The sequence below is a fragment of the Protopterus annectens genome, chromosome 5.part0 (assembly GCF_019279795.1).
Source record: "Protopterus annectens isolate FY-2018-M chromosome 5.part0, PAN1.0, whole genome shotgun sequence".
In the NCBI taxonomy this organism is placed as follows: domain Eukaryota; kingdom Metazoa; phylum Chordata; order Ceratodontiformes; family Protopteridae; genus Protopterus; species Protopterus annectens.
The window spans coordinates 1,039,193,136-1,039,206,075 of NC_056735.1; positions in this window are offsets into that span (position 1 = coordinate 1,039,193,136).

Consider the following 12,940-nt stretch of genomic DNA (forward strand, 5'->3'; position numbering starts at 1 on the left):
CCAAAATGTACAATAATGGTATAATTTCTTTAATTTTTTTTGTATGTGTTAAAGCATTATCTAAAGCCTCATAAAAACTGAAATGCCTGCATATCACTGAGCTGGGTGCAACTCTTGAACAAGAAAACAAGCAATATGTCCAAGAGGTGAATTCAGAATAATAACATTAATAATTGGGATACACAGCTGCAGCTGGGAACTAGCATTGTACAGTGCTGCCTATAAAGATGCTTGACAGGTGAGACTTTGTGAAGGATTACACAACTCTGACATCAGTTAAACATGGAACAGATATGCCTTGTACAGGACTACTGTCTCTGTGGACTATAGTGTGGTAAAAGAAGCCTAGCTCTGAGCTAATGCATCTCCACATTTTAAATGGAACCTTGCCAAATTATAAAACGGAAAAAAAAAAACAGTGCTGCATTCAGTAACCAGAGCAGCACAGTCTAGCAAGAAAAGTGACACTTTGGCTAGATTCTGGTAATTATCAGCTCTCATATTTGTATGTCATTATAAGGAAATGGTTTTACTGAAAGTTGCACTTCAGATACCAATAATTATCTCTCTCTCTCTCTCTCTCTCTTCCTCTCCATGCCACTCAGCACATGGGGCAATGAAAAATTTTCAGGCACTCGTTTCAGTAGAGATTATGATTTTTATGAAGTCAGCTTGCTAGCCTGGCACCCAGCCCTCCTCAGATGGCACGCTCACACTTAAGGCCAATTTAGAGTATCCTGTCCACTTACATCATGTCTTTGGAATGGGGAGGAGACCAGATCTACCAGAGGAAACCCACATGAACACAGGGTCAACATGCAAACTTCACACAGAAGACATCCCAGCCAAGAACTGAACCAGAGAATCTCTTGCTGTGAAGTGACAATGCACCACTCCACTGCCCACCAATACTTAATTCTAGAAATTGCAAATCAGGGTTAAACTGAGTGCACTTTGTCCTGACTTTGCAGTTACCTAACTGCCCATTCACTCATTTACATTTAACTGCTAAATCTTATGGTTATCCTTAATGCGTTGCTATTCTAGACTGCTTAGTTCATACACTATTGTTGTTAATTCTTTAATGCATCTTATTGTACTTATACTCATTAATGATTATTTTATATTTCCATATTTTATGCAGTGGATTCATTTAGAATCGTGTTATCATTCTGCCTCTGAGTGATGTAAAATGTCACATTCCTGAATGGAGTGCACATTTATGCAATGACTCCAAAGTAAGAATTAGTTGTGGCTAAACATTCGCAAGAATCATAAGAAAAGCATGTGTTACCATAATGAGCATGGAAATTTGTGGTCAAGCCATGAAGACTGCCCAAAGGAAGAAATTGTGTTTATAAGTCTGAGTGCTGAACCACAGTTTGGAAAAGAACTGTATGGTTTCACTCCTTGCGAGATGCAGTGATTAAAAATGCTAAGAATATACAGGAATTATACAAATAAGGAAAAATATCCACTAAAATGCATAAATACATAGAGTTACATATAACAGCAAACAACATTCTATTTTGTGGTGTGAGTCATATCTGCAAATCTCTGGATAGACTAAATGAGTATGTGGGAGGGAAGAAGGGGAACTGAACCAGTGAGTTCTCAAGGGGATATTTGCGTAAACTACTGAAATGATTCCCGTAGAGGTTAACGAATGAATCAATACAGGGAAAAGAAGAAAATGATTGCCTGGTTAAAACACAAGGAGGCTTTAGTGCCTTACAAGTAAGCAAGTGAACAATGTGATAAACTGGACACTGCACAGTGGAATATTTTTACATCATTATATTCATTTTTATGGGGTTACATCATGGGTGTCCTAATATTAAGTGTTGCAATATTGTGCTAATAGTGATCAACTCACAACAGATAGCATTTTGTGCTCCTGTCCGTGAGATCATAGGTGATGAAATGCATACATAAAACAGATAATTAACATTTAGATTAACACAATGAGAGTAGTACCATTGGTTTACCATATACAAGAACATGCACAGCCTAGAGCATTAGCCATCGTGGATACAACCGTTTTCATATTTTTTATACCTTGATGACAATGGTCTAGACCTGCGGCATGGGTGACAGATCAAACATGCAGTCCTGCTAGTATTTTCGTCTATTACTTTGCTGAAAGAGGAGGAAGAGAGTATGTGATATAAAACTGAATCATGTTTTCAAGCAGCTTTAAATGAAGTTTGCTAGTGTTGTGACTGTAGCAAACAAGTGCTGCTGCATACATCAGTACATATGTGCATGTCTGTATATTCATACAACACATTCTCATACAAGACATTGAGGTATAAATATTCCTTTATGCCTGACCATCTGGATTCCCAGACTATGTTTGCTAATAGTAATTTAACAGATTCTGGTAGTATGTTCCATCTTGCAACCATCCTGCCAGTGGTGTGTCAGTAATTTATACTTTATATTTAGAACTCATATTCTTACTGACATCCCTGATATAACATTTAAAATGTATACATTTATCTGCAAATGTTGCCATCCATATATTTCAGAAATACATAAACCATTTTTAGCTGTTACCTGCAAAATAATGACAATTTTTGTTCTTAGGAGAGCATTGTTCTTTCTATATTTCTAAGCACACTTGTTAATATATAGACATTAGTTCTAACAGCTCTACATATTTTTGGCTGAATGAGTCAAAACATTTCTAACTGACTTTCAGAAAAAAAACATGCTCCAGGATTCATTAAACATTTTATTCCATGCAGGAACAGTGTAGCCGCTCCTGCATGGAATATGGTCACCAAGAGATTCAGTAAACAGCTGATCTGATGTGCACGAGCCTGCCAACACTGTTCCTGCACGGAAACACATGCAAAATGCTAATTACCTCATTTGCTGGTGAAAAATATGCAAATGAGGTGAATTAGCAATTCATGAAGCATGCAGGCATCTGTGCAGGAACAGTGCTAGTTGCAAAAATGTGTTTGGTTACTAACTGAACACATTTCTGCAGATAGCAAAACAAAGGCATGACAGCTCAAATAAAAGCATGTATTGTAAACTTTAGACATGCCAATGGCCAAATATATGGACATTGGCATGGGAAAGTGTTTAAATTCATAAAAAATCAAAGTATTTTTTTGGGCCGATCTCGGCCGTTTAAGCATAGGGCAGCGGCATGCAAATGTGATTGTTCCAAAAATAAAACAAAATGTAAAAACTCAATTTAGGGGAAATCTGCATTTTGTCATTATAGTCAATGACATGCAGAATCAAAACATTACTGGGGAACACATGTTGTCAAGGGGAAAGGCTCCGTGTCAGAGCAGTAACTATGGACTAAGGCAGTGGGGTATGCAAATGAGGAGAAATTTACTGAATCACAAAATATTCTAAGTCCACACACTGCACCCAACTGTGTAGGTGCTAGAACAGGAGAGTGTAGGCAGGAGGAGCAGCTAACATGAAAAGGGGGTGTGTCATGCTTCCTGTAAGCACAGTGGTGCTCCATTGCCTGGGTTTGCACTTAGCTAAACACAGCTAAGCAAGGGTGTGTGTCTAAGGCTGTAATGTCTTACATTATGAAATTAAGAGTGTGTTCGCATCCAGGGAGGGCCATTTCTGCTAAAATGTGTTTCACTTAGCTAAACAGCTGTGCGCAGCATGCACTGGGACTTAAAATAAATAAATAAATAAACAGAAATAGCAGCACTGTTTACATTTAGGCAGCGAGTATGTATGCCATGCCTTGGGGTTTAAAATGGGTAGAGATGGGAAGGGGGAAAAGAAAAAAAAGGGAAATAGCAAAATACAGCCATTCAAATACAAGTAAAATAGCTGTCAGGTGGAATGTCAGAAAGTCAGCCAATCACACAGGCAGCATTTGCAGCACACCATTATAAACTATGCAAACACCTTCCAGTCTGTTTTTTCCCACAGACTCTGCACCATAGGTGTACACATACAGGGGAATTTTAACTTACAAAACTAGCAAAAAATGTTAGGGGCTGCTGTCATATTGATCTATCAGTATGTGCAAGAGGCTGAGGGTGCTGAGAAGGATAATGCTGACAACCAACTCAGACCGAGGAGGAGGAGAAGAGTGTTCAGACCCAGGGTAACCTACCAGGGGCTACATGATCTGGAGATAGTAGAGAGCTACAGGGTGGACAGGGACATACTTCAGCAACTCATTGAGCTGTGACAGCCTCACTTTAGACCCAGAACCAACAGAGGGGAACCCATCCCAGTAGATACCAAGGTATATGTAGCCTTAGGAATACTAGCTACAGGTACTTTCCAAAGACCTACTGAGGATATGACGGGGGTCTCACAGGCATCTGCCTCCAGTATACTCCACCAGTTTCTGGATGCCATGTGACCACATGCCGCTGAGCACATTTACTTCCTTAGCACCCTTGAGGAGACGACCAGCAATATGCATCTCTTCCATCATGTAGCAGAATACCTGGAGGTACAGGGTACCATAGACTACACGCACATCCACATCAAAGCAGCACCGAGTGACCGGGGTAGGGTCTACCTAAACCGCAAGGGGTTCCACTCCATCAACTGCCAGGTTGTGTGTGATGCGAGGGCATTATCATGAATGTGTGTGCTGGCAGCCCTGGAAGCTATCATGACTCCCACATCTGGCATTCGTCACAGCTGTCCCAGGCATTTGCCAGTGGGGACATCCCATATGGCCATCTGGTGGGGGATGCTGGCTATGCACTGGAGCCATGGCTGATGACACCCATCAGAAATGCACACACCCCGCACAAGAATGCCATAATGAGGCACACAGACAAACCATTACAGAGCATGTGTTTGGGTTGCTCAAGTCATGGTTCCGCTGCCTTGACATATCCAATAGAGCCTTGCAGTACTCTCCAGCCACATGTGCACACATATTCATAGTACGTGCCATGCTACACAATATGATCCTATGGAAACAGCTCCAGCAGGAACAAAACAGGGAAGGGCAACACAGCCCCCCACCATTGCCAAGGTCTTCACAGGCACAGAGGGACTTAGAGGAGGAACATCCTGAGCCTGCCCCTGTAGGCAGACGGAGGCATGCCCAGTATGGCCTGTCCTTGGCAAAGAGGCAATGCATAGCACATACACTGATACTGTAAGGACTGAGGGACTGATCTCTTTCTCTCTGACTCACACACTGTAAAATGGATGCCAAACTTTACACCACCTATACCTTACCATGTATAAGCAGTGTACTGTGTGCATCTGACATAATCAGCCCTCAAGCACTGTCCTCACAGCTGCCTCAGGCACAAGGTAAGTCAGTCTTGTTAACTATAAATGAATGGAGTAGAATGTTCTAATAGCATATTTATGGTATTGATGCAAGCATGCGAGGGAATGGGGTGGCTTACTGGGATAGCAGAAGACAACTGCCAGCTCTGTGGGATAGCAGGAAGTGTATTCCCAGTACTGGCTTACCCACACTATGCAGTGCTACCCTAGATGGCAAATACCACTGTAGTACATGCGGTGAGACAAATAACGGGGGGGGGTCATAGGTCACATGCATGGATGTCAAAGTGGCAGTCCCATACCCACCCCCAGCCTCACCCAACAGATAAGCTGTAGAAAACCATACAGAAATGTCTGGAAAATGCCCTCCACAAGGTGACATAAATAAAATCCCCACCTACAGACTTACACAGTGATATCACAGCAGGTCTGGCAGTGGCAGTATGGCTCTGAAAGGTAAGAAGTCTGAAACTACAAATGTTTATGCCAGAACAATCTAACCTGTGGTTGATATTGTTATGCCTGTAGTCTCAAAGATAGGCCACACCACTATGCTAAATGGGACTAAAATGTTTAGCAAATATCAGCACAGTCTCTGCAAATATGCATTGTGTACAGATATGTCACCCCCCACCCATACTCCCATAGAAATGCAGTAACATGTCCCTAGCCTTAAAGAGCATCCAGCTGTCAACTAGAGTGATGGCTCAACACAAACAGAAAGCAATTGTCAGTAACACCCACAGTCAACTTACTGGTGCCATCCCAGGGGTGTCCACTACCAGCAGCCTGGGAACATATGATCATCAGAATGTACTGCCTTGCTACAGATGGCCTGCATCTCTCACACCTGGCCTACATGCCTCTGGCAAATGCCCATGCCTCACCCACAGTGCCATGTTAGGGCGTGTCATGGGGTCCATAACACCAACATAACACAGTCTACAAAATGCAAAGAGAGGCCATGCTGCTAACTGCTAGGAGCAATCCTTCCAGCATCAGAGAGCCAGGACAAAGCCATGAATAATGGGGTGATAAAGGTCCAAAGAGAAAGACATCTTTGAAATACTGCTCCAATAATGTTAGAAAGTTGATGGAATGATTGTATTAGCATGGAATTTCTGAAGGATATGAAGTCTGAAACTGCAGTGTCAGCTGTCAGTAATATCTGAATTCAACCCTAAGTGACTTTGCAAAACAACTTTCCTTGAAAACCACACTCGTTTGGGTAACCAATCAGATATATGAGTCATGAATCTGGACATTCTGTGATACTCTGTACAGTCGACATTCAGGGCAAGGAGTCTAAAAATGGGAATTATCTCATTGCAGGCAGTCCTAACCCTGGAAGATGGTGACATGTCTGCACCCACAGAACTCTGGTCCACAGACATGGGGAGTAACACACCCTTCCCTGATAACTCATCCTATGCAACATCCTGATCTCAAAATGTGTCCAGCCAAGCAAAATGAGGTGGGCCATACATATATGTGAGACACACACACCTCAAGGCTGGAAAAACAGTCTGACACAATCACAGTATGGCCCATTATCTCCCCATTTTGATAGGCTATCTCCAGATATCCTGTACCACCAGGTTGAGAGGTATGGCTGTAGCACAAATCAAATTGGACTGGAGTACAACAATCCCTGGAATGGAGTCCCACATTTACTATAGAAGGTCACACCGGGCATGCTCATAGACTTAGAGAATTGTCAGTAGGATCTAGGAATTTAACAGGCCTTCCCCACACATTGCACTTCCCATTGCCCTACTTTACCATAAGATGTCTATCACCATAGAAGTCCCGTTCATCAGGCCCAGGTCTTATGAGCTCTGTGGCATGTGCAATAAATGTGCAGCACTGTAGTACAAATAACTAGGTAGGTAGGAGTTCTAATCTCAGTCCTGGCAAGTGTGTGTGTTTGTTTATAAGTTAAAGCTTTTGGGTCCATTCAAACCTAGTACACTTCCCATTGCACTACTTTAGCAGTCCTGCAGATAACAGTCACCTTAGAATTCCCGTTCATCAAACTTCAGCCCCGTAAGCTCTGTGATGCATGGAATAACTGTGTAGCACTGTAGTACAAATAACTAGTTAGGTAAGAGTTCTAATCCCAGTTCTGGCAAATGTGTGTATGTGTAGTTTAAAGTATTTTGTGGCCTCTCTCACCCAGTACCTTAACCATTGCCATACTTTACAAGGACTGGTGATGTTTCTCACCTTAGAAGCACCTTTGTACAACCTTCACTCTATAAGCTCTGTGGTGTGCATGATAAATGTTTAATACTGTAGTAGCAATAAATAGATAGGCAGGGGTTCTAATTTCAGTTCTGGCAAGTGTGTGTGTGTGTGTGTGTGTGTGTGTGTGTGTGTGTGTGTGTGTGTGTGTGTGTGTGTGTGTGTGTGTGTGTGTGTGTGTGTGTGTGTGTGTGTGTGTGTGTGTGTGTGTGTGTGTGTGTGTGTGAAAACAGTATCTTATCTGTGGGGGGGGTTGTCATGTTTGTGTGAGACCCATATCCATTGGGGGTGGGTTTTGCTGTTACACACCCTGTACATGTCCCAGTGTCTACATTACAAGGCCCACAGTTGTCATCCACTGTAGAGAGACATGTAGACACTCTGCAGCCCTATATGCATTGTGCCATGTGCAATAATTATGTGACAGTATGGAATAGATGATAAGATTGGCAGCCCATCTAATCCTTGGATATCACTCCCTACTCAGGAATCATTCACAAACAAACTCAGGTAGGCAGCAACCCCTCCATCAGTAGGTGACCTGCCAACCAGCTCACAGATAGAACCCACAATGTGAAAGAAGCGGACTCCATGTCAGACTGCTGAACAGTCACAAGTGGAGTCTCACAGGTTGTGGAACTGGATCCCCTCATGTTTGGGGTCCAGCCCAATACAAAGGCTCCCTGGCTGACAATGTTTGCAGATGACTACAAGGTGGGTGCTATTATTGCCCCCCCATGTGAGGTTGTCATCCTTCACAAAGGCCTCTCTAAGACCCATGACTGTTGTCAAGACCCTGGACATAAGCTCAATGCCAGATGGTGTGTCACCATCCCCTTTGGGTATGACATGGTTCTCATAAAGTAATACATTGATGGTAGTCCACTGAACACTAATGTTGGTATAATGGAACTGGGAACACAGACTGACAGTGAGCTCTCTGGTGACCACTGCAGTTCCACTGTCTTCTGAAAGTCCTTCCATGTGTCACTTCTCCTGACTAAGGGTGTTGAATATGGGAAGTAAAAGGACAGTGTTTCCCTATACACTCCCGTCAGTAGGCCAGTCAATGTGTACTATGGCCCATTTGCCATTTACCCCACTGGACACCAGCAGCAACAGGAGAGGCTGCAAATCTACCTCACAAAGAGGATCTTGGGTACTATACACTTGCCCCATACAGACAGACTCCACCAACTGCAATGAATCTCTGTCTTATATTAGCTACTTAGGTGAGATCTCTGCCTGACATACACAGCCATGTCTGACCCAACCCTGTCAGGAATATCTAAAGAAACCAATCTGTCCACACAACATGCTCCAGATACCTTAACCCCCATCCTCACAATCAACAGGACATGCTGGAGAAGGTTCACAACCGAGAGACTGGCCGCACTATGGAATAGACGTCACATACATGTCAAGCAAAGCACATCACTGGCCCTCTTCAAGGGAAATCAGGAGGAGTGGATGGGCGATAGAATACCCACCCTGGGAATCACTTCAGTGACTATACTCAGTAGACACACTGGGGAGTATCGTCAGGTGGCATGATGCCAGTGTATTCCCATGGGCTAGCCTTGTAAAGCTCCATGGTCATTTGCCACGTACAAAACTATGAATCTTTGAACCTATGGATCTCAGTACAATCAAGTGTGTGTGTGTGTGTGTGTGTGTGTGCATTAGTGTGTATAAAAGTGTTTGTGAGTGTGTAAACATGGGTGAAAGTAGCTGTTGGCCCATCTCACCCAGTAAAACTACCATTGCCATATATTACAAGTGCTGTAGACGTTATTCACTATATAGGTACCTTGGGACATTCCCCAGCCTATAAGCTCTGTGGTGTGTGCAGTAACTGCATAACACTATACTACCAATAATTACATAGCTAGGGTTTCTAATATGAGTCCTGGCAAATGTGTGTGTTATTGTGTGTACGTGTGTATATGTGTAGGTTACAGTATGTTGTGGCATCTCTCACCCAGTACATCACCCATTGTCATAATTTGCAAGGCCTGATGATGTCCTTCACATTAGATATACCTTTGGACAAGTGTCACCTCATAACCTCCATGGTGCATGCGATAAATGCATAACAATGTAGTAACAATAAATAGACAGGTAGGGGATCTAATGTCAGTCCTGGAAAATGTGTGTGAGAGAAGAGTATCTTGTGTGTGTGCCTGTTTTTCTGTGAACGCCATCCACTGGATGGGCATAGTTTTATATTTTATGCCATGGTACTCACAGTACACATTCCTAGGTCTACTGTATGAGGTCTGCTGTTCACATCAACCATAGTGGTATCTGTGGACACTATTCAGCCGTATAAGCCCTGTGCAACAATATGGAATAGTATAGTACAAATAACAAGATAGGTTGGTCTGTTAATGTCAGTACTGGCAAGTGTGTGTGTGTGTGTGTGTGTGTGTGTGTGTGTGTGTGTGTGTGTGTGTGTGTGTGTGTGTGTGTGTGTGTGTGTGTGCGTGTGTGTGCATTGGTGTGTATAACAGTGGTTGTGAGTGTGTAGACTTGTATGTGACACTATTATAAGTACTCTCACACCCAGTACAGCCGTCATTGCCATAACCCACAAAGCCATGTGATGTTATTCACCTTACAGGTACCTTGTAATACTCATCACACTAGTAGTCCTGTGCCACCTGCAATAACCGCATAATAGTGTGGTACCACAACTTGATGGGTAGGGGTTCCAAACACAACACTGGCAACTGTGATCCTGTGCATGCATTTGTGTGTGTGTGTGTGTGTGTGTGTGTGTGTGTGTGTGTGTGTGTGTGTGTGTGTGTACAGTATTCTCTGTGTGTTTGGTCAACACACAATATCCTCTGGTGTTGAGGGTGTTAGCAATCTGAGGTGTGTTCCACCCACCACACTTACCATTTTCCACTATACTAGAGCTGATGTCAACCACCATAGACTAAGATACAACCCCTCAGCCCTATAAGCTGTGAGGCACATGCAAGAACTGTTACACACACCTGGGAAATCTGTGCAGATTCAGCTGTACCTCAACAATGACATGGTTGATGTGTTACAACACTGCCATACCCCTTATTGCTGATGTGTTCAGGGCAACATCCTGTTGACAAACAGACACCTGGAACACAAACAGAATACAACATGTGAGAACACAGTCATGTAGTGTTACTAACACCAATAATGCATCATGGATGAAAAGGTACACACACAATCTGATGTGTACCCATTACAAATGCCAGATGACAGCACCTTACACAACATTAAATAGCTACACTCTACTAATGTCACCCTGTGCATCAGACCCATATTAGCATGTCCCTGCATTGATAGTATGGATGGCATGGATGTGACACAGTTATCATCATATGCACATGGTGTAGTATGGGTTTGCAAGAAGCCTAGGCTGGGCCATATGGTTGACATCATTTGTGTGTGTTTGGGGGGTGTTCATTACATGGGCTGTGCAGGGGTGGTGTGTGTGTGGAGGTGACTTGTCTGATGGTGATGTGTGTGTGTTTGTATGCACACAGTCACGCCATGTGGGCGCCCTACACAGGGGTATTTTAGACAGCTGTGGGCCATAGTTGGCATGATGTACAGTTCACCGTCTCTGGCCATGGACATGGGAACTGGGCCTGCCGAGGGTATCACTGGCACCACCAGATTCAGTACTACTCCCTCTCCCTGATGATGACTGCTGCCTGCTGGATTCGTGTCCCTGTTGGGACTGGCCAGGATCATGTGCCCATGGCCTGCTGTGTCATGGTGTGGACAGCACACCCCCTTCAGTAGTGCTTGTGGTACTGCCAGTATGGAAACGTGATGGTGCATGGCCACGTAGACCTTCAGCTGATCATGGTGCAGCCCTACATCCATGTGGCTGCTGGCCAGTGTCTGCCAAATGCTCAAGCACAGATATTCCATGGTCGAGGAGTGACAATGTCTCCCCCACCATCTAGCCATGACCCCAGTATGCTCTCAGATGGCTGCTGTGAGTTCATATTGCCATGGACACCAGGGAAGTGCTCACCCTGCATGTATGTCTGGTATTACATTCATTACGTGCCTGTGCCCCAATGATGGCTCAAAACATGCGTCTGGTGACTGCTGCCATGGTACTTGCACCAGGGACATGATATGGTGCAATCCTCCTCCTAGCACCCCTGCCCATCTGCCTGTGTGGGACCTCACCAGCACTCTGGCTATGGCTAGTGCCTGCACCCTCACTTGCCATAGTCACCACAGTAGCCTGTTCAATGCCACCACCTGCCAACTGTCCATTATCTGTGGCCTCTGGTGACAGGGTATGTGTGGGCATTGTGACTGTGTGTGGGGATGGGGTTGACAATATTGGTATGCCAATCGATGGCACAGATTCAGCCCATAACAACCACACCTGTGCCTCAATATGAATATCATCATGATCAGAGTTTGCAGAGACACTGACATCAGTATCAGAGCGGGAGGGACCACAGCCACCATGTCCACCTGTGAGGGAAAAACAACATATGTAAATTACTACCAGCACTATAAAGTTTGCTGGTACACACACACACACACACACACGCACACACATACACACACACACACACACACACACACACACATACAGGTAAGGTGCCTCAAAGGCATTACATAGACCTCATATTCACTGACTGGGGACATTCACGACACACAGTCAGACAATAACATACACACTCTGGATGGACCCACAGCATCATGCAGTGCAGCCCTTTCAAATTACCATTACTACAAATATACAACTCTGGGATACAGTAGTTGTGTTAGTAGGTGATGGCCCTTCACCTAGCACACACTGCACTCATGTAAATTATTGCTGTTCACCTGTATAGCACTGTGGCATCTCCTACAGAACATACCTCCCAACTGTACAGGGTTTTGCTGAATGTCTACATTTGTGGCTCATATGTTTGGTCTGTTTCTCATAACTCCTGTGTTTGTCTGATACACTACTGAGTTGACCCATAGATTGCTGACACTAATTAATGTTCTAATTTGAGGTGCAGACTGCATAACCTTCAGTACATGTATGTTAAAACAAAGCCAGTTACTCAAACAACTTCCCAAGTTTACAGTGGATATAGTAAGTATACACACACCTGTTACCATGCCAGGTTTTTGTGATATATCACAAGACCTCAGAAATCATGTCATAACATTGCATCATTTCATATGACATATAACCTGTGCAATCCAACTGAAGAACATACACATCAGTTACAGGTAACATCTGGTAACTGAAATAGGTACAATAGGCTAGTTGCATGAGTATGCATACCCTAAAAGTAATACTCTGTTAAAACATCTTTGATTTAATCACAGCATGCAGTCCTCTTGTGAAGGTGTCTGTTAGCATGGCACATCTTGACTTGCCAATGTTTGCACACTCTCCCTTGCAAAACACCTCCAA